Consider the following 14,138-nt stretch of genomic DNA (forward strand, 5'->3'; position numbering starts at 1 on the left):
TGTGCCAAATTTTGTTGAAATCGGTTCAGATTTAGATATAGCTCCCATATATAGCTTTCGCCCGATTTACACTCATATGACCACAGAGGCCAATTTTTTGCTCCGATTTGGTTGAAATTTTGCTCAGGGAGTAGAATTAGCATTGTAGCTATGCGTGCCAAATTTAGTTGAAATCGGTTCAGATTTAGATATATCTCCCATATATAGCTTTCGCCCGATTTACACTCATATGACCACAGAGGCCAATTTTTAACTCCGATTTAGTTGAAATTTTTCGCAGGTAGTAGAATTAGCATTGTACCTATGCGTGTCAAATTTGGTTGAAATCGGTTCAGATTTAGATATAGCTCCCATATATATGTTTTTCTGATTTCGACAAAAATGGTCCAAATACTAACATTTTCCTTGTAAAATCGCCACTTCTTAGTCGAAAAGTTGTAAAAATGACCCTAATTTTCCTAAACTTCTAATACATATATATCGAGCGATAAATCATAAATAAAATTTTGCGAAGTTTCCTTAAAATTGCTTCAGATTTAAATGTTTCCCATATGTTTTTACTAACATTGTGTTCCACCCTAGTGCATTAGCCGACTTAAATTTTGAGTCTATAGATTTTGTAGAAATATATCAAATTCTGTCCAGATCGAGTGATATTTAAATGTATGTATTTGGGACAAACCTTTATATATAGCCCCCAACACATTTGACGGATGTGATATGGTATCGAAAATTTAGATCTACAAAGTGGTGCAGGGTATAATATAGTCGGCCCCGCCCGACTTTAGAATTTCCTTACTTGTTTTCTACTAATATTGTGTTTCATCCCAGGGCGTTTAAATTTAAATTTAGATTGAAATTTTAAATGTAGAGATATTGTAGAAGTACAAAAATTGTATCCAAATCGATTAAGATAAAATATTTTTATGGGAATATAAACCTTCATAATAACTTCCAACAAATTTGAAGAAATTGAGATGGTAACACAAATTTTGATTTACATAGTGGTGAAGGGTATAATATAGTCGGCCCGCCCGACTTTGGACTTTACTTACTTGTTTATTTAAAAAAAATTAAATTCAGAAAATTTGCCTGCAGATATTTTTCGTAAAATTATTTCACTTTTCTGGCTATGATGGATAATATAAAATATTCCTTTTTTAATTTAACAAAGTCAACAGTGTAAAATATCCAACATCAATCATGTTGTAAAAAAAGTGAGTTGGTATATAGCTCTCAGTCCAACTTGTTGGCCATTCAACGATTTAACAAACAACATGTTGAGAACATATACCGACACATTTCAATTAGACTTTCTCGTATTTGCAACCGCTCTCGTTATTCGGTTGGATACTTGGCCAGGTTGGGGGTGGTATCCAACTAACGCTAACACGTTGTTCTTTTTGCTATTGTTGTTCGATGGTAAACAGAAAAAAAAGTCAGCAGACAAAGTAAACAAATTTACTCGGAAGTTGGTTGTGCACTGTTAGAAAAATATGTTTTTCATATGTTCCGATATAAACAAAATGTGTTTCGGGCACGATTTTAAACCACAATATATTTAAGTGCGAACATGTAATGTTCCTAAACTAACACTAAATGTTTGGGACATCTATGTTAATATGTTAGAATATATTATGTTTGGGGCATGAATGTTTCATAAAAATCATATGTGTGAATACAAACATATATAAATTTACAAATTTCGACTAAACATACATATGTTGTGATATTTTATTCAAAGCGACAGAGAGAGAGTATAGAGAGAAATAGAGATGGAAACCGGGAGACTTGACGAAAGATATCAATATAACACAGCAAAAGAGTCAAAAGAGAACAATTTCTGTGAAACCGCTTGTATGTTGTTTCGGAAAACTGTTTTATGATAAGGCCAAAAATTTGATATGCTTAAGTCTAAATATTATTTAATTTGAATAAAGAGAATAGACATTCGGAACCAAGAGAATAGACATTTGAAAAACAAACAGCATATGTTTTCGCCTTGAGAGCAGCATTTTATGTATGTGTGGACATGTGTTTTGTTTATCATTTTGTCATTATGGGCACAATTTTTTTCTTGGTTCGTTAAAAGAAATCAGGGGTCTTCATAAAAATAGCGAAAGGGCATTATACACTTTTTAGAGTTGGGACAGTAAAATTAAATAAGGAGGAAATAGTGAAAAATTACACAGTAAAATGTAAAAAACAAACTTTAGTTCCTCTTCAGTAGTCCACGAGGAGTTGACGGACACCATTAAATATAAAAGCGGGCATTAAGTTCGAGTTTTACAGCTAAAACAATTTAAAAAGTTTATTTTCTTTAAAATGAATTATTAAAGAAAAATAAAAGGAATTTTAGAGCGATGGTGTTAAATGCTAGTAAAAAACTGTTCACTCCTAAATAAATGTATGTTTATATTATAAAATTATGTATGTATGTTTATACTCGACTCCATGTTCTTCTTTTGTTAGTTTTTTAATTCCTTCCAAATTTTAAAGTTTTGTCCAAAAACAGTTTTTTATTACAATATTGTTATTTTTGCAATAAAAAATAATATTTTATCCAAAAAGCAGTCAATTTCGTTTATATCAAGCACTGTTACTGACTATAAATCTTTAATAACGCACATTTCGAAGTTTCATTTAAAAAAATTTAATATAGTATAAATATAAATGTGTAAATTAAAAAAAAAAAAATGTTCGGTCGGAGCAGGGATTGAACCCACGACCCTTTGCATGCAAGGCAGACATGCTAACCACTGCTCCACGTGGCAAACAAATGTATGTTTCTGTTAAATAATGTAATGTTTGCATGGGCTCGTGGGCGCTGCAAACTATGCTATATAAATGTAACTTAAAACGATAATTATCTACTGGTGACTATAACAGCTACGTAGCCCAGTGGATAGTGTGTTGGCTTACAAACTGTATGGTCCTCGGTTCGATTCTCCGTGCAGGCGAAAGGTAAAATTTAAAAAATTTATAAAATTGAATAATTTCTTCAACATTATTTGTATTACAGAAAAAGGTGCCAATAACTAAAAAATTTGAAAATTACGAGTATGTTAGGGAATGAGCACAATCGTGTTTGGGAAAAATTCTTCCAAGCATATAATATTTTTGGCCTCAAAATGCTTCCAAACATATAATATGTTCACATAAAACAAACATATTAATGTTTCGGCAGTATGCAATAATATATGTGCTTCCTGCAAAATATGTTTGGAACATATGTTAAAGAAGCGATTTTTTTTGAGGGTGTGGGAAATCAAACACAAACACACACACACACAGAAGCTGACTTTTCAAGGGGAGACTAGTGAAGTGAGTAAAGTTGTATTAACATAAATTTGTATGAAGCCCCACCTCTGTAGCTTATTCGCCTTACCACCACCCACTGACGAGCCACCCGCACTTGTCCAAGGCATCTACTTACACTACACCCATGTCATTAGTAGGCACAGCAGGATACGTTAGAGAACAGCGGTGGCAGAAGGAATAAAACTACAGGAAAAAAAGCCTAGCAAAAGGAAATCTTAGCCAGCAATTGGAAGTAAGAAAATACGACATTTGAAGTGGGTGGTGAGAATTATGGTGTTGACTAGGAGAAAGGTAGGCTGGTGGCGGGAGATGGGAAAATAATGCTCGTAAAAGAAGTGTCAAGATTTGTTTATTACATCTAATAAGAAATCCGAAAATACGATTTGGAATAAATTGTCCTTTCGTTTCTCTTCTTACTTTTAGGGAAGGGGGAGGGGTTGTTTGTTTTTTTAACAAGACAAGTGAGAAATACCTTTAATATATTCAAGCCAATTTTAAGGTGTCACATTGGCACAATACGATGGCACGTCATCGTTAGTCAACTTCAAATTTGTGCCACTTCGAATAGAACATTTTTGAAATGTAAGAAAGTATTTTATGTTATATCCCTTTTTGATTGATACATACATACATACATACACTTCATGTCAAATAAAATGAAATGGGATTGCCTAAAAAGATATTAATTGGTAGGGAGGACAGGGTATTGTTATAAATTTTCTTTATTCCAAGTACATTTCAAAAATGTTCTAAGCTAAATTTTACATACAAATAAACTTTTGAGAAATTTTTCTACAGAAATAAAATTTTGAGAAAATTTTCTACAGAAATAAAATTTTGAGAAAATTTTACATAGAAATAAAACACATGCCAAATTATGAAATGGCCAAAAAAAGTTTCATTGGCAGATAATTTCTTGTCATTTAACATTTAAATATAATTTATATGTTCACCACGACTATTTTGCACAAATCTCATTCTGGAATTCCAATTTTCGACCTCAGGTCGAAATGATACGTTGAATATTGGTTTCCAAAGTGTTGGTTGGTTTATCCACGTAAAACAATGACTTCAGGTATCCCAAAAAAAAAAATCGGGTGGCGTCAATGACTTCAGTTATCCCAAAAAAAATAATCGGGTGGCGTCAAATCGCGGAGGCCAAGTCACCGGTCCATTTCTCGAAATAATTTTGTCGTTGAAATGCTCACTTGTCTAAGTATGACAAGTGACACCATTCTGTTGAAACCACATTTCGTTTACATCCATATATTGAAGTTTTGGCAAAAAAAAATCATTGATCGTGATTCTCCATCGATTTCCATTAACAGCAATGCGTCGTCCTTCCTCCCTCAATTTTAAATAAATAAGCACCGATGATCCCACCAACCCAAAGACCGCACCAAAAAGTACATTTATCGGAATCAAGTAGCTACCGTTGGTAGATTTTTTACTGTTTGGTAGATTGGTAGAATTCTTAATGTTTTGGTAGATTTTGTAAATATTCTTTCCTAAGATGTACTTCAAAAAATACCTCTAAAGAAAATATTGATAAAATTTTCTATAGAAATAAAATGTTTTCTCCATAAGGAGTTAGCATAAAGGGCCCAAAATTGAGTTATGTCTCCCAGCCAGATCTATACTAAAGGCTGTGGAAAGGTTCATTCGCCCGAACCGAAACATGTACAGTCCAGGCGTGTATAGATTTGTATCTGGCGTTTTCTTTTCAATGGCTCTATTAACCATGTTCCTTAATCTATATCTGTCCATAAAGCTCGAAAAATAATTGTATAATTAGAAATAAAATTTTGACAAAATTTTCTATAGAAATAAAATTTTGAGAAAATTTTCTTTAGAAATAAAATTTTCAGAAAATTTTCTTTAGAAATAAAATGTTGACCAAATTTTTTTAAATAATAAAATTTTGAGAACATTTTCTATAGAAATAAAATTTTGAGAAAATTTTCTACAGAAATAGAATTTTGAGAAAATTTTCCATAGAAACAAAATTTTGACAAAATTTTCTATAGAAATAAGATTTTGACAAAATGTTCTATAGAAATAAAATTTTGACAAAATTTTCTATAGAAATAAAATTTGGACAAAATTTTCTATAGAAATAAAATTTGGACAAAATTTTCTATAGAAATAAAATTTTGACAACATTTTCTAAAGGAATAAAATTTTGACCAAATTTTTATAGAAATAAAATTTTGACAAAATTGTCTATAGAAATAAAATTTTTACAAAATTTTCTTTAGAAATAAAATTTTGACAAAATTTTCTATAGAAATAAAATTTTGACAAAATTTTAAATAGAAATAAAATTTTGACTAAATTTTCTATAGCAATAAAATTTGAACAAAATTTTCTATAGAAATAACATTTTGAGAAAATTTTCTACAGAAATAGAATTTTGAGAAATTTTTCCATAGAAGCACAATTTTGACTAAATTTTCCATAGAAATAAAATTTGGGAAAAATTTCTATAAAAATAAAATTTGGACGAAATTTTCTATAGAAATAAAATTAGGTTTTCTAGGTTAGGTTAGATTATGTGGCAGCCCGATGTATCAGGCTCACTTATACTATTCAGTCCAGTGTGATAGCACATTGGTGAACTTCTCTCTTATCACTGAGTGCTGCCCGATACCATGTTAAGCTCAATGACAAGGGACCTCCTTTTTATAGCCGAGCCCGAACGGCGTTCCACATTCCAGTGAGACCACTTAGAGAAACTTTGAAACCCTCAGAAATGTCACCAGCATTACTGAGGTGGGATAATCCACCGCTGAAAAACTTTTTGGTGTTCGGTCGTAGTCGATTCCTGGTACGACCGAACACCACGACCTTGTGTATGCAAGGCGGACATGCTAACCATTGCACCACGGTGGTTTTCTATAGTAATAAAATTTTGAGAAAATAACAAAAAAATTAACAAAACTTTCTGTAGAAAAAAATTGGACAACATTTTTTGAGAACATTTTCTATTGAACTACCCAGAAAACAAATTTGGAAGTTCTTCTAAAGGCACAACTTTAAAAGCACTTCCAAAAATGTCCTCCCAAAGATCTATTTTATTTTAACTACACAGGAAGTTATTTTAATTGCATTTTTTATAACTCGCTTTTTCATATTTTTAATGGGTAATTTTAACTTTTTTTTGCTTCAAATAGAATAAAAACAGAGTAAGAATTAATAAAATGGAACAAATTATTCATTATTTTGTCGATAAAAATGCTAAATCCATTCTATAAAAATTGCGAATTTTTGAAAATATTTGAGGTCAAACGTTTCAGACAAGCGTTAAAATGCCATAAAAATCATAAATTATTATAAAAATTATTTATTTGGCAAAATATCACAAAATTTTCCAAACCTCAGACAAAACATTGAATTCGGATCACACCTTAAGAAGGGATGCAAATTCAGTGCAACAGCTGTTGAAATGGTGGACATCCGTCCTATGACAAGCTCATGTTGAATTCATCGCTTCTGCGCCAATTTTGCACCACTTCCGGATCCAAAAAGAACATTTGAACTACTTTTTTGGCGACGCTTTTTTTGCTAGGTAATATTTGAAAAAAAAAATGATGAAATACAATTTGACAAATAATTTTCTATAGAAATAAAATTTTGAAAATTTTTTTAAAATTTGGTAGATTTTTGGTAAAGTTTTCTAAAAATTTTGGTACATTAATTTTGGCACGAGTGGCAACCATGATCGGGATACATTGGCATTTCTTGAACGGCTCCAATTACGCTTGCTGACATATACATTCAACCAAAAATGCACCTCATCACTGAAGAGAATTTTGCTGTAAAAAAGCGGATCTTCACATAATTAAAATCACTGTTTGTGAAACTGAATTTCTACTATTTGGAACCGTTGTTCTGGAGCAAACCTATTCATGATGATTTGACAAATAATACTGAGTAGAGACGTCACCCGGAATTGTTGATACAGTAGACATATCAAAATATCGCGTGGTCCATATTCTGAATGAAATTTTGGGTAGAAGAAGGCTGTCGGTATTGCGATGGCTGGAATCTTTGCATATTCCGAACAATAACCCTGAGACGACTTTAGACCAGCATTTTTATGCTGTTTAGGCACTGCCAAGGGAGTTCCTGCTACATTTCGTGACAATCGACGAAGTATTGATCCAAATCCGCCAGGCATGATAAACTGAAAAAATAATATACACGCGAAAAATTAATTCCAATTCTGCGAAGTGAAACTTTAGACCAATGAGGGTACTACAATCAAATTTTAATTTACAGGTAAAGAAATTTCAATTAAAACTTAATTGGATCAATTAATTACGTGATTAAAGATAAAAAATATTTTTTTCTATGTACGAGTGTACAACAAACTCCATTGTTATGGTTTTTCTCCTCCTCATTCCATCGACCAAAAATAAATAAATTGAAACCTTCAACAAAGTTATCTGGGATCTTTGGAACTTAGTTAAGATTTATTAAGTTGCTATGTTACGAATGTCCTCCTCTTATGCTCTTGTTCTCGCCCAAAAGCTCGAGTATTTCGAATTGCTCTCTTATCACGTTTAGTTGAAGAAAAATCACACTATTGTAACATCTTTCTTTGCAGTTAACCATAGCTATTTTTCTAGTCTTCTTCTTTTCTTCTTCCTCTAGATTGGGGTCGTTTAGTTGATGGGGGTCCATGGTTCATTCCACTCATTCCAAAAGTTACCAAAAGGATGGATGAATGCTTGCAATGTGTAATTGCGTGTATAGCGTGTATATATGTAGAGAGCTTTCACATCATCTTAAGACAAGGACTTTATGAAAGGCGAGAACACTACTGAAACACTTCAAATGGCAAGTGACAATTTATCATTAATCTTATTGAAGGACAACGACACAGAAACACAGAAATTATATTCGTTTTTTATATGGGAAAAATGTACTGCAAAATGTAATTTAATGTAATTTAAGAACTCTAGTAAACAATCTGAAGAGTGTTATCGAAATGATAATCTATTGAAAAATCTTATAGTTGCATTTGAAATTTAAGTATATACATTTTTTTGTAATTAAAAAAAATATATTCTTTGGATACCCTAGTTCAAATCCCCGCGGGGGTGAAAGGACTAAAGTTTTTAAGTAAATGAAATAATATTCCAATTGTTCCAATTATGCTTAAACCATAAAAAAATTGTTACCAAAATTGTTGTCGTCTCCTCACAGAAAAAATTTTCCGTAGTTAAACTAACGCTAAATTTAAATTATTTTTATTTGAAAAAATTTATTTGCTTGTAATTACATTTTATTAGTTTTATCGAAATTTTCCACAGCTTAATGAAATCTTACTTTTTTTAAGTATGTCTCAAAAATTTTATGAACTAAACGTGAGTATGAAGTTCAATGACCGTACACATAAGTTCAATATGAACTAAAGCAAAAAAAGATTTACGTACGATTCCCAAAAATAGTAAGAATGAACTACTGTATCGTTACAATGGTCATAATTTGGCGCCAATGATTTTCTTCTTTACTTTTAGTTAATTTTTTCTGCTATGAGATGATGTAATTTCGTGAACTGCAGTTAAAAAGCACAAAAGGGCATTAAATTTTCTTAGTTTTAACAACGCTTTGTGGAAATCTGAAAATGTGAAGTAAAATTTAGTTCAATTTTCGTGCGTGGTAGTTCATTCTTCCTATAAAACAGTTCACTTTTTTTCGGTGCTGAATATCACTATTTTTAGGGCTGGTGTCACGGTTGCCACAGTTGGTAGATTGCTAGAATTCATGATGTGTTGACAGATTTTGCAAAATATTTCTCTCCAACTAAGAGGTACTTCATACATTTTGTAAAAAAATGAAATATTGACAACATTTTTTATAGAAAAATTTTTTATGGAAATAAAATTTTGCCAAAATTTTCTATAGAAAAGACTGTTGGCAAAACTATCTATGGAAATAAAATTTTGCCAAAATTTTCCATGGAAAAGACTGTTGGCAAAACTATCTCTAGAAATAAAGTTTTAACAAAATTTTCTATAGAAAAGAATGTTGTGAAAACTTTCTATAGACATTAAATTTTGACAACATTTTCTATAGAAATAAAATTTTGACAAAAATTCTATAGAAATCTAATTTTAACAAAATTTTCTTAGAAATAAAATTTTAACAAAACTTTCTTAGAAATAAAATTTTGATAAAATTTTCTATAGAAATTAAACTTCGATAAAATTTTCTAAGAAATACAATTTCGACAACATTTTTTTAAGAAATAAAAATTTGACAACATTTTCTATGGAAACAAAATCTCTATAGAAATAAAATTTTGACAAAATTTTATAGAAAAAAAATTTTCAACAATTTTCTTAGAATAAAATTTTGATAAAAATGTTCTATAGAAATGTTGACAAAATTTTCTACAGAAATAAAATTTTGGAAAAATTATCTATAAATAAAATTTTGACAAAATTTTCTATAAAAATAAAATTTTGACAAAATTTTCTATAGAAATGAATTTTGATAAAAATGTTCTATGGAAATGTTGACAAAATTTTCTACAGAAATAAAATTTTGGAAAAATTATCTATAGAAATAAAAAAAAAAATTTTGACAAAACTTTCTATAGAAATAAAAATTTGACAAAATTTCTATAGAAACAAAGTTTTAACAAAGCAAAATTTTCTATAGAAATAAAATTTTGACAAAACTATCTATAGAAATAAAATTTTGGAAAAATTATCTATAGAAATAATTTTGACAAAATTTTCTATAGAAATAAAAATTTGACATAATTTTCTATAGAAACAAAGTTTTAACAAAGAAAGATTTTCTATAGAAATAAAATGTTGACAAAATTTTCTAGAGAAATAAAATTGTGGAAAAATTATCTATAGAAATATAATTTTGACAAAATTTTCTATAGAAATATAATTTTGACAAAATTTTCTACAGATATAAAATTTTGACAAAATTTTCTATAGAAATAAAATTTTGACAAAATTTTTTATAGAAATAAAATTTTTACAAAATTTTCTATAGAAATAAAAATTTGACACAATTTTCTATAGAAACAAAGTTTTAACAATGCAAAATTTTCTATAGAAATAAAATTTTTACAAAATTTTCTATAGACATAAAATTTTGACAAAATTTTTTATAGAAATAAAATGTTGACAAAATTTTCTATAGAAATAAAGTTTTGACAAAATTTTCTATAGAAATAAAATTTTGACAAATTTTCTATAGAAACAAAGTTTTAACAATGCAAAATTTTCTATAGAAATAAAATTTTGACAAAATTTTCTATAGAAATAAAAATTTGACACAATTTTCTATAGAAACAAAGTTTTAACAATGCAAAATTTTATTTCTATAGACAAAATTTTCTATAGACATACAATTTTGACAAACTTTTTTATAGAAATAAAATTTTGACAAAATTTTCTATAGAAATAGAATTTTGACAAAATTATCTATAGAAATAGAATTTTGATAAAAATTTTCTATAGCAATAAAATTTTGACAAAATTATCTATAGAAATAAAAATGTTGACAAATTTTTCTATAGAAATATGATTTTGACAATATTTTGTATAATTGTGATACATTTTTCTATATATTTATATATATTCGCTAGGAATGGAAAAATGTAAAAAAATGTATAGAAATAAATTTTTGCAAACTTTTCTAAGAAATAAATTTTGAAAAAATTTGATATAGAAATAAAATTTTAAAAAATGTTTCTATACAAAATATTCTAGGGAAATAAAATTTTTCCAAAATTTTCTATCAAAAATAATGTTGGCAAAACTTTCCATAGGAATAAAATTTTCGCAAAATTTTCTTAAAAAACAAAAATGTTTACAATATTTTCTGTAGAAATCCCATTTTTACAAAATTGTCTAAGGAAATAAAATTTTTACAAAATTTCAATAGAAAAAAAGTGGGAAAAAAATTTATAAAAGCAAAATTTTCTGTAAAAATAAAATTTTTACAAAATATTACTTGGAAATAAATTTTAACAAAATTTTCTATAGAAATAAAATTGACAACATTTTCTTAGATATAAAATTTTAGAAATAACATTTTGGAAAGATTATCTATAGAAATAAAATTTTTGCATAATTTGCGATGGAAATAAAATTTTCTATGGAAACAAAATTTTCTATCCAAAATAATGTTGGCAAAACTTTCCATAGGAATAAAATTTTCACAAAATTTTCTTAAAAAACAAAAATGTTTACAATATTTTCTGTAGAAATACAATTTTTACACAATTTTCTATGGAAATAAAATTTCTACAAAATTTTCAAAAGAAAAAACGTGGGAAAAAATGTTGGCAAAACTTTTATAAAATCAAATTTTTCTATAAAAATAAAATTTTTACAAAATTTTCTATGGAAATAAAATTTTAACAAAATTTTCTATAGAAATAAAATTTTGACAAAATTTTCTACAGAAATAAAATGTTGACAAAATTTACTATAAAAAATAAACTTTTACAAGAATTTTCCATAGAAATAAAATTTAGACAAAATTCTCTAAAGAAATAAAATTTTGACAAAATTTTCTTAGATATAAAATCTTGATAATTTTTTCTATATATTTATATATATTTTCTAGAAAAAAAAATTGACAAAATTTTTTATAGACATAAATGTTTGCAAACTTTTCTATAGAAATAAATTTTGACAAAAATTGCTATAGAAATAAAATTTTAACAACATCTATAGAAATAAAGGTTTTACAAAATGTTCTAGGGAAATAAAATTATGATATAGAAAAAAATTTTTCACAAAATTTTCTATAAAAATAAAATTGTGACAAAAAAATTTTGACATTATATTATATATGGAAATAAAATTTTAACAAAATTTTCTGTAGAAATAAAATTTTGACACATTTTTCTATAGAAATAAAATTTTGATAAAATTGTTGACAAAATTTTCTTTAGGTTACGGTAGGTTAAAGTGGCAGCCCGATTAAGATTCAGGCTCACTTAGACTATTCAGTCCTTTGTGATACCACATTAACTAAAAGTACCTATTACATATGGGCACTTCTAGTTTTAACCGCTGAACCTTCTCGATTATTTTCTTCTGTTGAACCAACCAGATTGTTCCAAAAACATTAGCAGACTGCATAAGTTAACGTTTTCCAGGTCTGCCAGTAATCTAAAGCTATATGCCCCTAAAATTTGCTTACGCCTCACACAAAATGCAGGACACTCACACAAGAGGTGTTTAATTGCCCAGCAAAAAAATTTGGAAGTTCTTCCAAAAGCACAACTTTAAAAGCACTTCCAGAAGATGTACTCCCAATGATGTTCTTTATTTTAACTACACACACCCAGAGAAGGAATATGATCACCTCAAACATGTTTTAAGAGCAAAATGTTATTTTTGGGTGGTGACCATGTAACATGGTTTTCGCAACCATGTTATTTTCTCGGAAATCATGTATCTGATTTCGGCAAGCAAGTTATATTTGACGAGAAAATAACTTTTTAGTGACAAACATGTTACATGGTCACCATACAAAAATAACATTTTGCTCTTGAAACATGTTTGAGGTGATCATATTCCTTCTCTGCGTGCAGGAAGTTATTTTCATAAATTTTTTATAACATGATTTTTACATTTTTTTAATGGGTAACTTTAACTGTTTTTGTTTCAAATTGGTTAAAAACAGTTTAAGAATTCATAAAATGGTACAAATTATTTAAATTTTGTCGAAAAAAATGCTAAATCCAATCTGAAAAAATTGTGAATCTTTGAAAACATTTAAGGCCAAACGTTTCAGACAAGCGTTAGAATCCATTAAAAATTATAAAAATTATTTATTTGACAAAATATAACAGAATTTTTTAATTTACACCCAAAACATTGAATTCGGATCACACCTAAAGTAGTTATGCAACTTCAGTGCACCGGCTGTTGAAATGGAGGACTTCCGTCCTGTGACAAGCCCATGTTAAATGCATCGCTTCTGCGTCAATTTTGCACCACTACCGGATCCAAAAAGAACATTTTCATTACATTTTTGGCGACGCTTTTTTTGCTGGGTGATTCCTTTTCCTCCGCATCATGACAGCTCATATGTTACAATAGTCATTATACTTCCGCCAATAGTTTATACAAAATCGCCTATCAGGCAGAGACCCGTTATAACAGGTATCAGGAGTGATATCTGACGTCTCGAAAACACTAGAATATCTAGTGGGCGGTTTAAGTTTAAATGGGGCCATATTTGCTTGGTGTCGCTACAACCCGTCTCCCATCGAACATTTGCCATCATCATAGAAGTAAATATTTAGCAAACTTTTCTACAGAAATAAATTTTTCACAAAATTTTCTATAGAAAAAAATTTTAACAAAATTTTCTAAGAAAAAAATTTTAACAAAATTTTCTATAAAAATAAAATTTTTACAAAATTTTCTATGGAAATAAAATTTTAACAAAATTTTCTAAAAAAAATAAAATTTTTTATGCAAATAAAATGTTGAACAAGTTTTCCTTAGAAATAAAATGTTGCAAAATAATATTGCTTGTTTGGTAGTTTTTGGTAAAATCTTCTCCAAATTTTGATACATTTTTTGTTGCGCAAGTGGGTGGGTGCCGTAGGATATCTCCTACCCTATTCAACTCTCTTCCCAAGTATTTTTTCTGGGAAATTATCTGGAAATATTTTAATGGTTGGAGCTCAAAATAATTGCGTTAAATGGAATAATTAATTATAGCATATCCTTGATGACATTTTAGTAAACTAAGGCAACTTTTGTCAACCCGAAATTGTTTTCACAACTTTTAATTAATGGGCGATAATTTTCGCC

This window comes from Haematobia irritans, chromosome 2, assembly GCF_050003625.1.
Source record: "Haematobia irritans isolate KBUSLIRL chromosome 2, ASM5000362v1, whole genome shotgun sequence".
Taxonomy (NCBI): domain Eukaryota; kingdom Metazoa; phylum Arthropoda; class Insecta; order Diptera; family Muscidae; genus Haematobia; species Haematobia irritans.